The sequence below is a fragment of the Lepisma saccharinum genome, chromosome 1 (assembly GCF_977018435.1).
Source record: "Lepisma saccharinum chromosome 1, izLepSacc3.1, whole genome shotgun sequence".
NCBI lineage: Eukaryota > Metazoa > Arthropoda > Insecta > Zygentoma > Lepismatidae > Lepisma > Lepisma saccharinum.
The window spans coordinates 106,637,284-106,653,416 of NC_139229.1; positions in this window are offsets into that span (position 1 = coordinate 106,637,284).

A 16,133-nucleotide genomic window follows, 5' to 3' on the forward strand; every position below is an offset into this window, starting at 1 on the left:
AAATACAAACTTACTCACGTGAAAGTTTAACGACTTTGTCAGTATAACTCAAACTCAGCATCAGCACAATAGGCAGCTACGGTGCTACATTGAAAAGGATAAATTTACATACACAGACAACTTTACAACTATTATATTGACAAAAATAAAAATAAACTAGAAACAACAAAAATCACAATAGCATCAAATCATGCATGTGTTCACAAGAACATTTATAGATACCAATGCTATACATAAAAAAAATATATCTTTGTTATCTCCTTCCAGGATAAAGTAAGTCTTTGTATCTACAATTCTGAGATTCAGTTTTCGAAATTCATCATCTGATCAAATCACCTCCAAACGTAGAACATATAAGTGGCACTCTATGCGACCTTCCTCAAAGCAGTCATTGGAGAAACTGTAACTTTTACAAGCCTGCCCGTTAAGGAAGATGAAAACAGATACCTATTCACTGCTTCCAATTCAACATGGCATCTCTTATGCATATCAGTGTAATTCCACAACTTTCGAATCTTTATATGATTATATCATATTCAAAGTTCATTCGAGTCATAAAAGGCTTCTATATAACTTAAACATCCAAGTTATTATAACATTGCCCAGTTTAATGCTTTAAAAGCAACAATTATTGTACAAATATATCACCATTCCATATTGCTCAATCTGTACTTATCTTTTTTCCATCATGAGATCCCTTTTTTTTTAAGTCACAGACAACTAGTATTAGAGCAACTAGTTCAAGCCAGATTTTTTAGTATGAGTTATCTTCAATTGTTTTTGTTTTATATTTTTGTCCATAAGTGCTTAACAGCTTGAATGTTTGTGTAGTAAATGTACATATTTGCTCTGTTACAGCTATTTTACTATGTATATCACAATATACTTATCTAATGATTACAATTATCATTTTTTGAATGTTGATACAAAATACCAAGTATGACATCATATTATACATTGAACAATTTTAAAGAGTTGACCTTTGTATATAAACCTTGATGCCAATGCAAATGTACATAATTTCAATAAATTTAATTATAATTTTGAATGGACACATATGATTTAAAATATTTGTTTTTCATTTTGTCAGTCAAAAATAACTGTTATAAATATGAATTCAGAATATTTCACAATTTGATAATTTTGTCATGATATACAAATTGGCTTTTTTTTAAACATCATATTTAATGGAATAGGTTTAAGTAGTAATTTCAGACATTTAATTGTATTATTTGAATAAAATTTTGAGCAACCATATGACTAAATTATTATAAATATTGCACAAATGTGGAACTTTGGACTTAGCCTAACCATTTTCAAATGTAGTTATGACAATGTATTATTTTTATTGTCATAAAAGAATGCTGCATTCACTACTGCTCAACATAGTCTCTCCTCCGGTTTCATAGAAATTGTGGTGCTGTTGTCGAAGCCAAGCCTTTACATCGAGCTGCACATCCTCATCCTGCAATAAGTTCCATTCTAGACATTGTGAGAATTCTTTTTGCTTTGGGGAGAGTGGGAGGATGCCCACTCAGTGGCGCGTTTGTGCTTTCATCTTGGGAGGTAGATTTTTCGGGTAAGCAAATTTGTAGACATGTTACCAGTCAGTAAACTTAACTATTGCCTTGTCGTTCTAAGTACCGGTACCTTAGAACATTGGTTCTAACCTAGATCATTAAATCTTATGACAACGTTTGCACGTAATGTAGAAACATATAGAACAGTAAAACCTCGTTAATCCGGACCCCGATAAGCCGGATTTCGCTTAATCCGAGCAGGCAGAAAAAAAGGAGAATGCAAGGTTTTAAATATGACTAGACGTCAACAATCGCATTCGTCGTATTGCTTTAAACAACAGAATATAGACATGTGCTTCAAACCGCTTATGTACGTACTACATTGCTTTACATTTTACTGTATTTAGGCCTATACCCTTTAAATACACCATAATAAACGTGTTTTGTTGCTATAAACGGAGTTTTAATGCACTTTCTACTGTTCTTTTAGGTTATTTAAGTTAGGTTATTAGGACTTTCGTTAAACCGGGGAACTTATGCCCCCCTCCCATTAGTCCGGATTATCGAGGTTTTACTGCATTTGGAAATCAGTATATTCAAATTATAAGAAAACCCTCACTCATACATAAATGGAGCTATCAAACTAATAAAACCTAAATTTCTATTGCGAAGTTCAAACTTAACTCACAAATCTCTTGTGGACGTTTTAATGCAGGTCTGGTGAGGTTGATCAGTTACAGAATCGTGTCCTCCTTGAATCCACAAAGTTGTAACTTCTCGGTAGGAAAATCTTTGATGACTAGACCATTAATGGACATCAATGATATTTCGGTTGTGTTTTTTACATAGTTAAGAAATCCTTTCAATTCCATTTTCTTTGAGGATGATAAAAACATCCCTGCTAGGAATAAAAATAATTTCCTTTTGCCGGGGATATTTTTTTCGTGGCGGGGAAGTCCCCCCCCCCCCCCGTTAATTCGCACACTGATTCTAGATAGCATACCCCGCTTCGAGGAGTGGTTGCCACCTCTCTGGTTCTCTTAAGAAACATCTCGGAAGACTTGCTATCTCTTGGATGAGGATGTGCAGTTCGAAGTAAGGGCTGGATTCGACAACAGGGCCCCAATTTCAATGAGACATGAATCGTGAACTAGTAAAGCACTGAGATACGTCTGAACCGGAGGGGAAACTATATTGATAAGTAGTAGAGTATGAAGTATTATTTTACGTTAGTCAGTTTGTATTCACCTAATAAATACCTAGAGTGCGCGTCAAATCTCCTGTATATGGCGATAGCCAATAGCACAATAAGGGGGGAACCCCCGAATGTATCCTAACCTCCACCCGCATACATTCGATGGTATACGCCAGGGGGTGCTCGTTGCTATGTGAAGTACGTATGCATTACGTCATCTGGGAGGATCGGGTTTGACGGTGCTCGTTGCTATGTGCAGTAAGTTTGAGTTACTAACACCAAACACGTCGCAAAAATCGGAACAAGCAGGTTATTGATTTTGTAGCGTTCGATTTATTTTTATTGTATTTTTGTACTTGTAGACTGCAATCATGTCTAATTGTGCTGTAGCAAGCTATGAAAACTATAACCAGAAAACTAAAGGAACTGACATAAAATATCATAGATTTCCAGTCGATACTTGCTTAAGTAAACAGTGTATTCATGCTTGTAGACGAAATGTAAAAAATGCAAGTGTGCAGTGCCAATTATTGTGAAGAAGACTATGTGAGAGATGTAAAAGCAGAACTTCTGTATTTTCCACCAAAGAACGTGCTGAAGCCAACTGCAGTGCCATCGCTAAAATTACACCCAATTTAAGAAATTTACCTACTTTAGTACCAAAAAATCAAGGAAGACGTGCCTTAAACAAGCTAAAGACTATGCTGCCAGAAAAGAGAAAAATATATAGACGAAGGTATATACACAAACTGCAAGCAATGTTTCGTAGTTGAAAAATATATTCGATCGTTTACAAAGGAGAAACACACGTCTGCATTCAGAAGCAAATAAATTAAAGATTACAAACAACCTCTATCAATCTCCTTTAACTAAATACAGAAGTTCAAAATCTAAAACGTAACCTAACCGACAGTACCACAAGAAATGTCATCAATATCTTGAAAATGTGTTCATCTAGTGCGAAGTACGTAGTGAGCCTAACTGATTTGTTATGTACATTTTATGTAAGTCGGATTTATAATTACTAACAAATTCATTTATTTAACACAAACCGATGTTGATTGTGATTTGTATGTTCACATTATTGTGAAAAACGTTGTCGAAAATGTGCATTTCGAAGATCGCGTACTAACTTCCACGCTATTGGAAATTAAATTCACTTAGTACATCTTCAATTCGAGTTACATAGAGATGTATGCAGGATGGTAAATATTGCATGAGTGAATATTACACCCATCATTGAAATTACATTGTAAATAATTTTGTACCCTTGTACTCAATATAAACCAATGGATGTTACATTATTTCTTTGTAGTACATTTCTGTCAAAAAGAGCAAGATCTAAGATTAGTGTAATGCAAGTTACTTCGTTAATGTACAAATGTGTGTCGCATATCAGCCTTGGAGTATATTTTCCGGTTATACAACTCAGACACACATGGAAATGGAAATGAAAAATCTGCGGACAAAGTCCTTTAACGAATAATAATAGGTACACTTGCACAGTCAATCATTGTGAGTTCATGTAACTTTTCTCCTTTATTGTTTAATTAAACTAAGAACTAAGATATTTTCATCGATATTCTCAAAGCGTTTCATTTACCGTGTGATCATAAATCTATTTCTATAGGCTTGAATCAGTAGGTTAAGACATTTAAGTTTGATGTTCCTAGCACTCATCAAGTATTTAGAGTAGGTCAGTAGCGTACGCAGGATTTCATCAAGGGGGGTGTTATTTCTAAAACGTTTTTCCAAATTCACATTACCGTTGTTTTATTATACTTTAATTAAATAATAATAATCACAATTAATTAATAATGCTTAAAATTAATTAATTAGCTAAATTGATACTAATACTACTACTAATACCACTACTACTACTATTAAGTAGTGGAAATCTCCATAAATATATTATTTATGAAAACATTAGAACGAAATTACTTTCTAGTCATTCGATTTTTATCAAATCCTGGAAGTATTGTTTTGTTTCTTTGTTACGAAATAATTGTCTGGTCAACGAGGTGAGACATTTCAAGGGTGAAGAAGATCTATAAATACCAGAAAATATATTAAAATAAATTGAAATAATCAAAGTATGGAACTCATCCAAGGTGATCTGGTAGGTAGAGCGTCTGACAAGTGACAATCACGCGGGAGATCCGGATTCGATTCCCGAAATTGGTTGGAATTATTCCGGCATCTTCCCCGCATAAATGTCCCCGATAATTCACATCTGGATTGTCTCCCTGTTCTTACCAACAAAACATTTTACAATAGTTAAGCTTATTGTCGTTTGAATAATTGTCTAGTCTACAAGGTGACACATTTTAAAGAGAGACATTCAAACGTGATGCGGTAAAAAATACAATGGGAAGGCGAACTGGTGACTGTATTCTTGTCCGCCTAGCCTTTGTCTATACATTAGCCTCTTACAACGTACCAATAACTTTATTTAGTTAATTCTCATTGTTCACACACAAAAAAAAATACATGTTCGTTGAACACTGGCGTACGTAGAGTGGCGGCCGATGGTGTTCTAGCCCCTACCGAAATTTTGAGAAAATCAGAATTTTCAAATAAAAATCCGTATAGAACTTTAAAAAATCAAAATGTGTAAATGCGAAACCTCTTTTAAAGTGAATCCCGATTACAATTTTTGTCTTTGAATACAATTTTAATAGACTGAAAGCTCCAAAAATACGAAATATTTTATTATGCATCCTGCCCTCCAAAACGAAGCCATGTGCTATCCACATTTACTATTAGAGCCTCTCCCGAAAAAAAAAAAATCGTGCGTACGCCAGTGTATTGAACATTGTTGCAACTGAGATACAAAACAACTTTTTTTTCTTTTAAATCATAGTTACCCTAACCTAACCTCATAAACTCGTGTTTATTTTCAAGGCATTACTCTGAAAGACGCGTGTGTTTGGAATGCTGTGCTTTTCTCCATGCTGCATGGAAATAATAATTCAAATTATTATTATTATTGTTATTAGTAGTAGTAGTAGTAGAAGTAGTAATAGTAATATTATTGTCCCAGATCTTTGACTGTGAAAAATTGGCCATTTATTTTTTTTCTACAGCATATTTCATAATATTTCACAAGCTAAAGGGGGGGGTTTAAACCCCGTAACCCCCCCCCTTGCGTACGCCACTGGAGTAGGTTAAGTTAGTTAAATTAGTACTTGTACATTTTGGCTCGTCTTCTGCACGCGTTTGTATGTAAAGTTCTTAATACGAAAAAAATACTTCTCAGAACTATGACAACGATAACTTGCAGCCAAATTTAAACCAGAGAAATTTAAAATATCTGCAAATTACAAACTGGAATTGCGTTTTCAAAGTCTGAAACTACTATCTTACAAACTATTTCGTCATTCTTCCTCCACATAAAACTTTCCAAAAAAAAATTGTATGTGAAACTTTGATCCGTAAATTATTGTACAGTAAATAAATATATGAAGAAGGTTGTGGATTCTTTCGAATTCAGAGTAAGTTTCAAATGCAGAGTAAAATTTTATCTAGATTGTATATTCCATCTTTCACTTGATAATTTGAAAATTAAGTTACATTATGGAGAACGGTAAAGATTGGATTTTAAGTATAGCCTATCAGTATAATGTTAATACTTTCAAATGTTATGTAAAATGTTATGTTGTGTTAAATGTTGTAAATTGATTATACCGGACTACTATCGGATTAAAAATTAGGGATATTCAAGTTTGGACTCAATTAAAAGTTAACCAGTAGAACCACATAAAAACGAGTTACATCAAAATGCAGCTTATTCAATTCTGTGTCAATCTATAGTTACCAATTTTTTCTTTTGATTATGCCTTCTATTTTTATCGTCGTGAGAAGAAAATATGATTTTTTTTTAGTTTGGCAAACTATCGCTCTCTTTGAAATTCTATAAATAAAGAACGTTTTTTTTTATTTATAGATTATATATTATATAATTTATTTATTTATTATCCGAACTCTAATATCCATAATTTATAATCCGATAGTACTCTTGTGACGTTCTGTGAGGCCCGTAGTACCTCGGAGGCCTCTGACGATCTCCGTGGGGGAGTTGTTAGAACAGCGCACTACGACGCCAGGGGTCCCGGGTTCGAATCCAATCGGGTAAGACATTGATTTGTCCTTAATGAGAAAATTGAGAATTTAGTAAATGTGATAGTATATGTGGAAACAAAGATTGATTGATTGATTTGCTTTACTTTACTTCCCTTCTTGTGCCACTTCTAGCTAATTTGCGAAGATAGGGTTGAGTGATGAAATTATGCAATTGATGAACGAAAACTCACAAACATCCATGCCCAGGCCAGGATTTGAACCCGGACCCCTGGCGTTGAAACGCGATGTGCTAACCACTACGCCAAGGAGGCCGGCTTGTGGAAACAAAGAAAGAGAACGACGGCGCGGGGGGGGGGCTACCTCTTATGGGTTTTCCTTTCGTATTTAAAAAAGACAGAAAAGCAAAAATAAACCAAATCTGTCAATCAATTCTTTCTTTGTAACTCTTTTACTATGCAATTCTTCTTTAGCATGCATCGTTTTTTATTAAAATCATAATACGATTTATGAAATGATGAAATCTGAAATTCTAATGAGAACACGGACAACCTTCTTTGTAATATAACGATCAGGTTTCAGAAACATGATTTTTTACAATACGTTTGCATGTGCAATTTTCCCTCTTTTAAAAGTAGCATGTTTTAATTATGTTACTAATCATTAAAGGAATACCTCAATAACATCTCGAAGTATGATAATTAATATTTACCCCTCAAAGTAATGAAATACTTTTCCTCTCTGAAACTCGCATAGAAATGATAGCGGCCGTTTGCTTCGGCCAAGCCCCGAACGAACATAACCGAAGGGGCACCGAGCATAACCGATCCTCCCACATGACGTCACGTGCTCGTGCATGATCGGCAATTTTCGGAGGGTGCTACCTTATATATTAAGTTACCTTGGGTATACGCATGTCCCAGTGCCTCTGTGATAAACTGGGACGGCAGTTGCTCGTTTTACGGTTCCCCCGTTATTGTTACTCTCCATTACTTTATTTGAAATTTGCATTTTACATAAATCTGGAAATAAAAATTTGACAATTACAATAATATTTAATAACATTGTAACGAACCTGAGAGTTTAAGATTTTATATTTGTAAGATGTTAAGATTTTTAAAATGTTTGTTATTTCAAATAATGTGCAAGTTGTCACAGATAATTATAGTTAGATTGATACAGTTATTGTTTGGAATTAGTGTAGATGTTTATAAATACGTCATAATCTGTTCGTGTTGACGTCACTTTCTCATCTCAGCAGAGGAAGTGAACACACCTGAATGTTTCTCACCTGACGACAGACTGAGTTTGGAAAACAGGTGAAGGTGAAGAATCAACAAGAACGTGGTAACAGTTAATAGAATGCCGGAATAATGTAATTGGTAACTCTTTTCGTTTCATTCTGGCTATACTCGAAATAATAATTAAGTACAGAAACTTTCGTGTATTTATGTTTGTCTTGTCCAACGTTAATTCTATATGCAAGTGTCTTTAGTGATTGTGATGTGATTTAATATGATATAGAATTGTTCCTCGTCAGGCAAAAACGTAAGCAAATCTGTGTCTTGCTTGTAAGTACACATACGATAGGAAATATAAGTGCTTATAAAACTACGTTTAACTTTGAATACTGTGTTGTGTTTCTTTTCGGCCCAGCAAGCCCTGATGATTTGCAAAGATTCTCATGTTCCCGACTAAAGGAGTAGCGGACTAACTTTGTGATGACTGGTGTCCAACCGGGGGACGTTGCAACATAATATATAACATAAATATAATTTTGTATAATTACATTGGTATCAGTACAGTACAATGTTAACACATCTATACATTTCATTTTTTACATGAACCTTAGCTGGGATATGTTTAAAATACGATATAAGTATTGTGTGTATGTATGCATTGTTTAACATATACCGGATTTAGGGATCCGAAATCTGTAGTGTTGAGAGCTCACGCGCCCTGCATGTTACAATTTTCTTGTTACAAACAGTGCATAGGGAGCCAGAGAGCGACAGTAGATCAGCATGTGGTTTAAGACCATTTATTTGAGTTATATTAATTCAGTTGGATGGATATGCTTCACCTCAGAGGCTAGGTGTTCCGCTGTCGGTCTCCAGCTCCCATATTTTGAAGATAGTTTGATGTGATTATGCGCAGTCAGTTCCCATTTGGAATTGTAAAAATGTGTGTAGTATTGTGTGTGTGGAAGAAAGTTACCTGCTGCCTTGTATATCTGTTTGCTGAAATGAATACACTTCAGCAGAAAGCAGCATAGTTGATATGAATTATTGATTGATAAAATAGAGGTAGTACAATACAAAAGGTAAAAATATTTGAAATATTAATGAATTTAATTTTGAGTGAGATTTATGGATTAGAATTTATAAATGCATTGTATGATATGTAGTTTAGAGAATAATGCCGAAATACCGACGTTTGAATGGTAGCTGGTGTGCCAGCTAGGTGTTTGTTTTGAAGCCATTACTCTTTCCATTTAATCCTTATGTCTTACTCCTGGTAATCGGACGGGACGAATTCTTCTCCACTCTGCGGCCTCCCTTCGTCCAGTGGAAACCACACAGTGCCTTCGTCTGGAAACATTGGTGGGTGCTTCCTCCTCCTCCTCACCTTCCTCCTCTACAGGAGTAGGAGGCAAAGCACGAGAAGCAAGGGGCCTTCCAGCAGTTCTTCTCCTGGTTTCCATGGCAGATTGGGTCTGTGGTATGTGTATTGGCTGGGGTGGTCGCCTTTGCTGTTTCTAGAATCTTCCCAGCTCCTCCAAAGACACGGCGTCTGCGAGTGCCTTGAATCTTCCTATCTGTTGCTTAGAGAGCAGGATTGTTATATCATATGTTGGAAGTTCCCTCCTCATGTTTTTGATGTTCTCACCCGATCCTAGGCAGAAGAAGACCTTGTGCTCTGGGGTGTCTTCCGGAGCTTCGCAGGCGATGCATTTTGTGGAAGTTCTGCTGCCTATCCGGTGTAGACGCTCTCCGTAAGGGCCATGGCCTGTCAGGAAGTGCATTAAGCCCTTTGTGGCATGAGCAGTTATCAGTTTGTTTTGACGTAGGTTTGGGACGAAGTCGAACGTCCTTCTTCCATTCCGGGCAACGTCCCATTCCCCTTGCCAGGCATCCATGAATCTTTCTCTTATCTCCCGTAGAGTAGGCAAGAAAATTCCAACACATTTAGTAAGGTTTTCCTCGTCTCCCTTCCTAAACCAATATTTGGCCGCCCTCCAGCGGACCTCCAGATCCAGCGGAAGGTATCCCGTAAGGGCAAGCAATGCCTCCGTAGAGACTGTTCCGAAGGCCCCCGTTACTCGCAGAAGAATCCTACGTTGAGAGGCCCTAAGCATTCTGATGTTCTTTTTCAGTGTCAACCCCTCCATCCATGTGGATGACGCATATGTGGCTATTGCTTCATAAATTGACTTGGTATATGCTTCCATTATGCTGGAATTTAGATTAACTTGGTATGATGTCAACCTGGTGAGTTTTTGCATCGTGATTTCGGCTTTGGTAGTTATTTTTTGTATGTGTCTATCGAATTTTAATCCCTCACTTATGGTTACCCCAAGATATTCAAAATGTCCTGATCTTTGAATGATAGAGCCAGATAGTTTTATCGATGGGTTTCTCCTGGTGCTAATTTTACGCTTTAGAAAAAAGTATTTTGTCTTTTCTGCTGATAGTTCTAGCTTGGCTTCCCTGCACCATATTCTTAGGGCCTCTAGAGCTTCATTTACTTTGTGCTCAACCTTAGCACGGGAGTCGTCTGCACATACCATAGCTATGTCATCCATGTAGGCAATAACTTTTGTAATGTTACTATTATTACTGAGATCACGAAGGCAGGGTTCTAGGTTAAGGTTCCATAAATGAGGTCCAAGCACCGACCCCTGAGGGCATCCCTTAGTTGAAATTTTGGAGAAGGTTTCCTCGTTCAAGGTTAGTTGAACCTTCCTGTTCCTGAAGTAATCTTCTAGTAGTTGGATTATTGTTGACGGACAATTCAACCTCCTGAGGGTAAGGAAGAGCCACGGCCACCATAGGTTGTCGAAGGCTCCGCTGATGTCCGCGAATACTGCCACCACTATCTTCTTGTCTGATGTTTGAGCCTCCTTCTTTAATTCATTGACTGCATCCTCAGTTGAGCGACCCTTCGTGAAACCGTACTGGCGGCCTGCCAGAGCCTCCAATCATGATCAGAAACTCCTGCAATCTCTTATTAATCATCTTCTCGAACAACTTCCCCAAGGTGTTGAGTAGACAAATCGGTCTATATGACTTCAGGCTTGTTTCGTCCTTCTTTCCATCCTTTTTTATTATTACCAACCTTCCCTCTTTCCATGGGGTAGGGAATTTCTTGTTTGCCAAACAGTAGTTGAACAATGCTGTTATAAAATGAATCGTTTTTGGCAAGGACAATTTAACGACTCCAGCTGGAATGCCGTCAGGGCCCGGTGCCCTGTTGCTCTTCATTGTAGCCAGTTCACGGGCAACCTCCTCCGGTTCGAAAGGAACTATAGGTGTGTTGTTCGGATATCTTTCGTTCTCCCTTCTCGTCGCTACATTATTTTCATTGTCAGTTTCCTCCTCATCATCCGGAAGAAGTCCACTAAGGAGGGCCTTTCAAGTCTCTTTCAGATCTCTAGTGAGGGTGCCATCTGGTTTTCTTATTGTTGTTATTCCTTGGCTAGGTTTGACTTTTTTGGTCATGATTCTGTATGGGAGACCCCAATAGCACAGCACTGCAGCGGTGCCATGTCGAAATCTCACATCGAAATGAGACAGCGTGGTTGAGGGAAACGCCTTGTCACGGAACTAGGCAACGCCGCACGTCTGTGATTCGCTGGTGCTGTTCAGCCGTTCAAGGCCATATGCATAATTTCTCGTACATTAACTTGAAGTCCAACGGCATATTATCATTCATACTCATCTTTGCGGTTAGCCAGAAATGGCAGAAAAGCGAAGTAAAATAAACCAAATCAACCAATCAAGAAAAGACAAATATGGTAATGAGCGTTATATTCTATGAACCCTGTCAGGCAAGTGCTTCGTCATGTACCAAGAGTATTTCACTCACAGAAACAATATCTGAAATCAGCGCAATACATGTCAATTAATTGAAATCCTCTTATCTTGGATGATTTTGCATATTGCTTTATTAAGATAAATTTTACACGTCACTCGACATTAACAAAAAAAGGTATTTGTACTACGAGCAGAACACTTGCAATCTTCTTCTGTATAAGAATATTTAGAACATTTTTTTTGTAAGGATCTGTCTGCTTTTGTCTCCCTGTTCTTATCTTACCAAGAATTCTACAGAACAATTGAGTGAGTGAGATCATCCAAGATACAGGAACGACAGATATGAAGTTAGGAAATAAAAATATATTGTCGATTGGCTGTAGTTTCAAGGAACTATTACCGCAGATGGGCTGGGATTTAGTAGAGTGCCTAGGGAGGCTTCAGTCCAGGGCCTAAAATGTATATTCCTTTTTGGCAAACAGTCCTGAACCGTGGTAAGGCTTTGTGCTCGAGCTACGGTATGGAACGCGCTCTGGTTCTATCTATGTGTTTTATGATTAAGTAATTGAACTATCGTCGTTTATTAATATTTACGTATTGATTAAATTTTGCTATCTGTTTATTTGCTATTCAATATTCTTTGAAACCTGGAAGTATTAAAAGATATATATATTAGTAAACCGGAAAATATTATTCACCTTCTACAGCAAAAAATATAACTATTACATCTGCAGCAATTCGAATAGCACATGGGAAATTACCTATTTCAGAAACATACAAAAGTGAACATTCTACGTGAATATTAATTATAACATGCTGACGTTTGGGATAAATTTCTATTTAATGGTAGAGGCGAACACGCAAGTTTTTTTCAAAAGTGATTTTGTGAAACATCTAGTGTTGCAGGTCTATATTACATACTGCTAAAAGTGTATTGTCCCCACGCTGTTCATAAGCACAACAGGCATTTTGCACACATTCTGTTGGTTGCATACCATTAAAATAAAAAGATACAAAATTTCCAACACAACAGCGGTGTTTTCAAAGATGTGGACACTTGAAAAAATATATACATACATTCGTACTACTGTCATTAATTTCAGCATGTTGCTGTATGGTGGGTAACTTACAAATATACAGGGTGTTTCCGGGCTTATGATACAAACTTTCAGGGATGATGGAGAAGGTCACATGTATCAATTTGAGATAAGGAACCCTGGTCCGGAAACGACTTAGTCGAAAGTTATAAGCAAAAGTTTGTATCATCAGCCCGGAAACACCCTGTATAGACAAAGGTTTATGATACAAAAGTCCAAGTGAATATACGTATTTTACAGTTTCCATATTAATGCAGATCAAATGTAGGAGTGAGCAATGTTTTGAGCACTCTGTTTGTAAAAATACTTCTCTTAGATCAAATACATGGAAACATGTATTTGTAAGGATAAAACTTTCTATGGCGAAACTTTCCAGGCATTAGTTAAACGATGGAATAAATGTAGCAGGGGAATATGTCGAAAAATAAAAGCAGTTTCCACACCTTAAAATTTGTTATTTTATTTTATAAACTCAAAAGTCCCGGATTGACTTGAACGCCTCTCGTACAAATAACAATGTTCGCTATTTCTGAAGTGGCGAGAGAGTAAGTCCCAAAATTGGAATCTCTACCCCAGGAAATCTTAAAATATTATGTATGAAAGAAAACTTTCTGCACGTATGAATTTTACAAAGATCTAAAGTAGATCCTGGACAAAATTTGATTTATCAGTTACTAGACTATACAAGTGCACCAGTATAAATGGCTGCATCCTTGTACGTGCGTGCGCGCGCGCTCGTGTGTGTCGATTACAATCTGATGGCGTTAACCACAGAAGGCTGGTATGCCCAAATGATTATGCAATTCACTACTGAAGTAATTTCATGGATTCGGGTTTATCTTATAATTATTAGTATTTATTTCCACGAATTACTAGGCTTTACGATTACCAAATTGGTAGTGATGACAAACCAAGGCAGGAACCATAAAAAGTATATACCTAGGTAACTTAATTATTTATTACATATGTTGTTTGATATATTTTACACTGTTCAAGCCTAAGAATCAAGATCCGTTACATTCATCTAAAACAGTGGTTCTCAAACTTTTTCCTCATTGTACCCTTTAGTCGTTAACTAAACGTCTAATGTACCCCCACCATCAATTTTCTTCGAATAGCTAGTGAGTTATGGGAATTTTCTTTCTGCCTGATTGTTGGGGCATTTTTGATACGTTGGAGGCGTGTATCTGCAATAGAGAAAAATGGCATTAAGGCTGTGTGTGGAAACATGGTAAACAAATAAACATTAGAATCCTAGGTTTATTATTTTATTGGGTGTTCCTATGTTTGCAATCTTTATGAATAGTTGCAAAAATAAAAATATGAAACACATGTATGATATGAAGTATACGTATAAAAAACTTTGTTTCATATATTTTATCCAGAGTTATGACAAAAATTATGAACAAAAATAAGTCTGTAAACAAACTGTCAAGCACAATTTTGGAGTTCTTATTGTAAATCCTCAGAGTTTCTAGTGAGAAGGATGTGCCTGCATAGCCTGACTCAGTTTATTGATGTCTGGCTGAGCACTTGAAACTTTGAAGCTGATATTCGGCTCCAAATTCGGCAAAAAAAATTGTCGTGTGGGTATTCTCGACGTTTCTGTTCCCAACTGTTCACGTACCCCCTACAAGTCGTTCATGTGCCCCTGAGGGTACGCGTACCACAGTTGGAGAACCACTGATCTAAACATTTTTAATTGTAGGACGGCTTCCGCTACACCTGTACCTACTATGGTCCATAGTTCACCCTTTGATTCTATTGATTGGAGCTCTACTTCCCCATTTCAGTGGCCAGAAGTCAACCATAAGCAAGTTTTGGTCTCATTGCTTACAGGGTCACACACACACAACACCCCCGACCCCACACACACATGCATATTATTTACATAGATTAATTCGCTATACCAAGTAGAATTCCGTTTTTTCATATTAGCTCAGAAACGTATTGGAAAGATAAGATTATTTCTAGTGGAAACGCTTCCCATATACAGGGATGACGGGATTTCTCTTAAGAATTCAATATTGCCTTTGGACCCTTTGAGAAAATGTGGGAGATGACAGAGAAAACCAATAATGCTTAATCGATTATGACTCATCTTTGTGCACAATTCAGGGAATCATTCAGAATTTTGTTTCGTAACAATCATATCTTAATGATAATCTACGAAAACAGATGCTAGATACCGGAGTTCGAAAGGACAGTATAAAAATGACATTCGTCCAGCCATTAATCCAGTTTAATCGTGATATTGAGCCATAGTGGACATGGTTCACAATTTTCTCTTGTTCTCCTTCGCCTTAGCGTTGGCAAGTGCCAATGCGTTCAATTGGCAAAATTTATATGAAGACCAGCAGTTCCACAATGTCAGCGAAATGTTGTCTTCTCTTCGTCAAAGCGAAAGTCTTGAATCTGAAATAATGTCTAAGTTACCTATTCTTGCTTTGGCTATGGAATCGTCTAATAGTTCGTGCAATCTTACGAGTTTGATCAAGCAGTCTCCCGAAGGATGGATCATACAAAGTAAGTATACCGTCATAGTTCGAGTGTTTATTCATATTAGTGTTGATTAGAGGATTGCTTAATTTTTATACCAGAATCACCAGGAGCTGATTGAACTGTCGAATGAACAGTTCGGTTGACAATATTTAAAAACTTGATATTATGCCTTCTTTGGGGCCTCATACTCACCTAACCTACTCAAGTGTGTGATGCTTTACTTTCTTCTTCATATGGCAACATGACTAGGTTACATGTTCATCCAAGGTCCAAGGGCGGAAGTTGAATTCCACGTTACTATCTCCAGACCTCAGAGAAGGCATAAAATCAAGATGTCAAATATCCCTTCAAAACTGTCTGGTCAGTATCATTTCAGTATGTATTAAGATTAGATATCAGCTATTCTGGTCATCATATGACAACATTATGTCAATAATAACTATGGTACAGTCGGCCAAATATGAATAAGTTGTATTCCACCATTGAATCCGATCTTACTTTTATGGTAAATGATTGCTTGTAGTTCTGGCATACAAAATTGATAATACTAGTACCTTACACCTAATATGGCTGATACAAGAAAATCACAGTCAATATAAAATTTAAAATGATTTTAAACTGTTTGAGATGTTGAGTGGTTGTATGTGAGAACACCCTGTATTTCATCCTTGCAGAAATGAGTGTTAGATTTACACACAGAAAT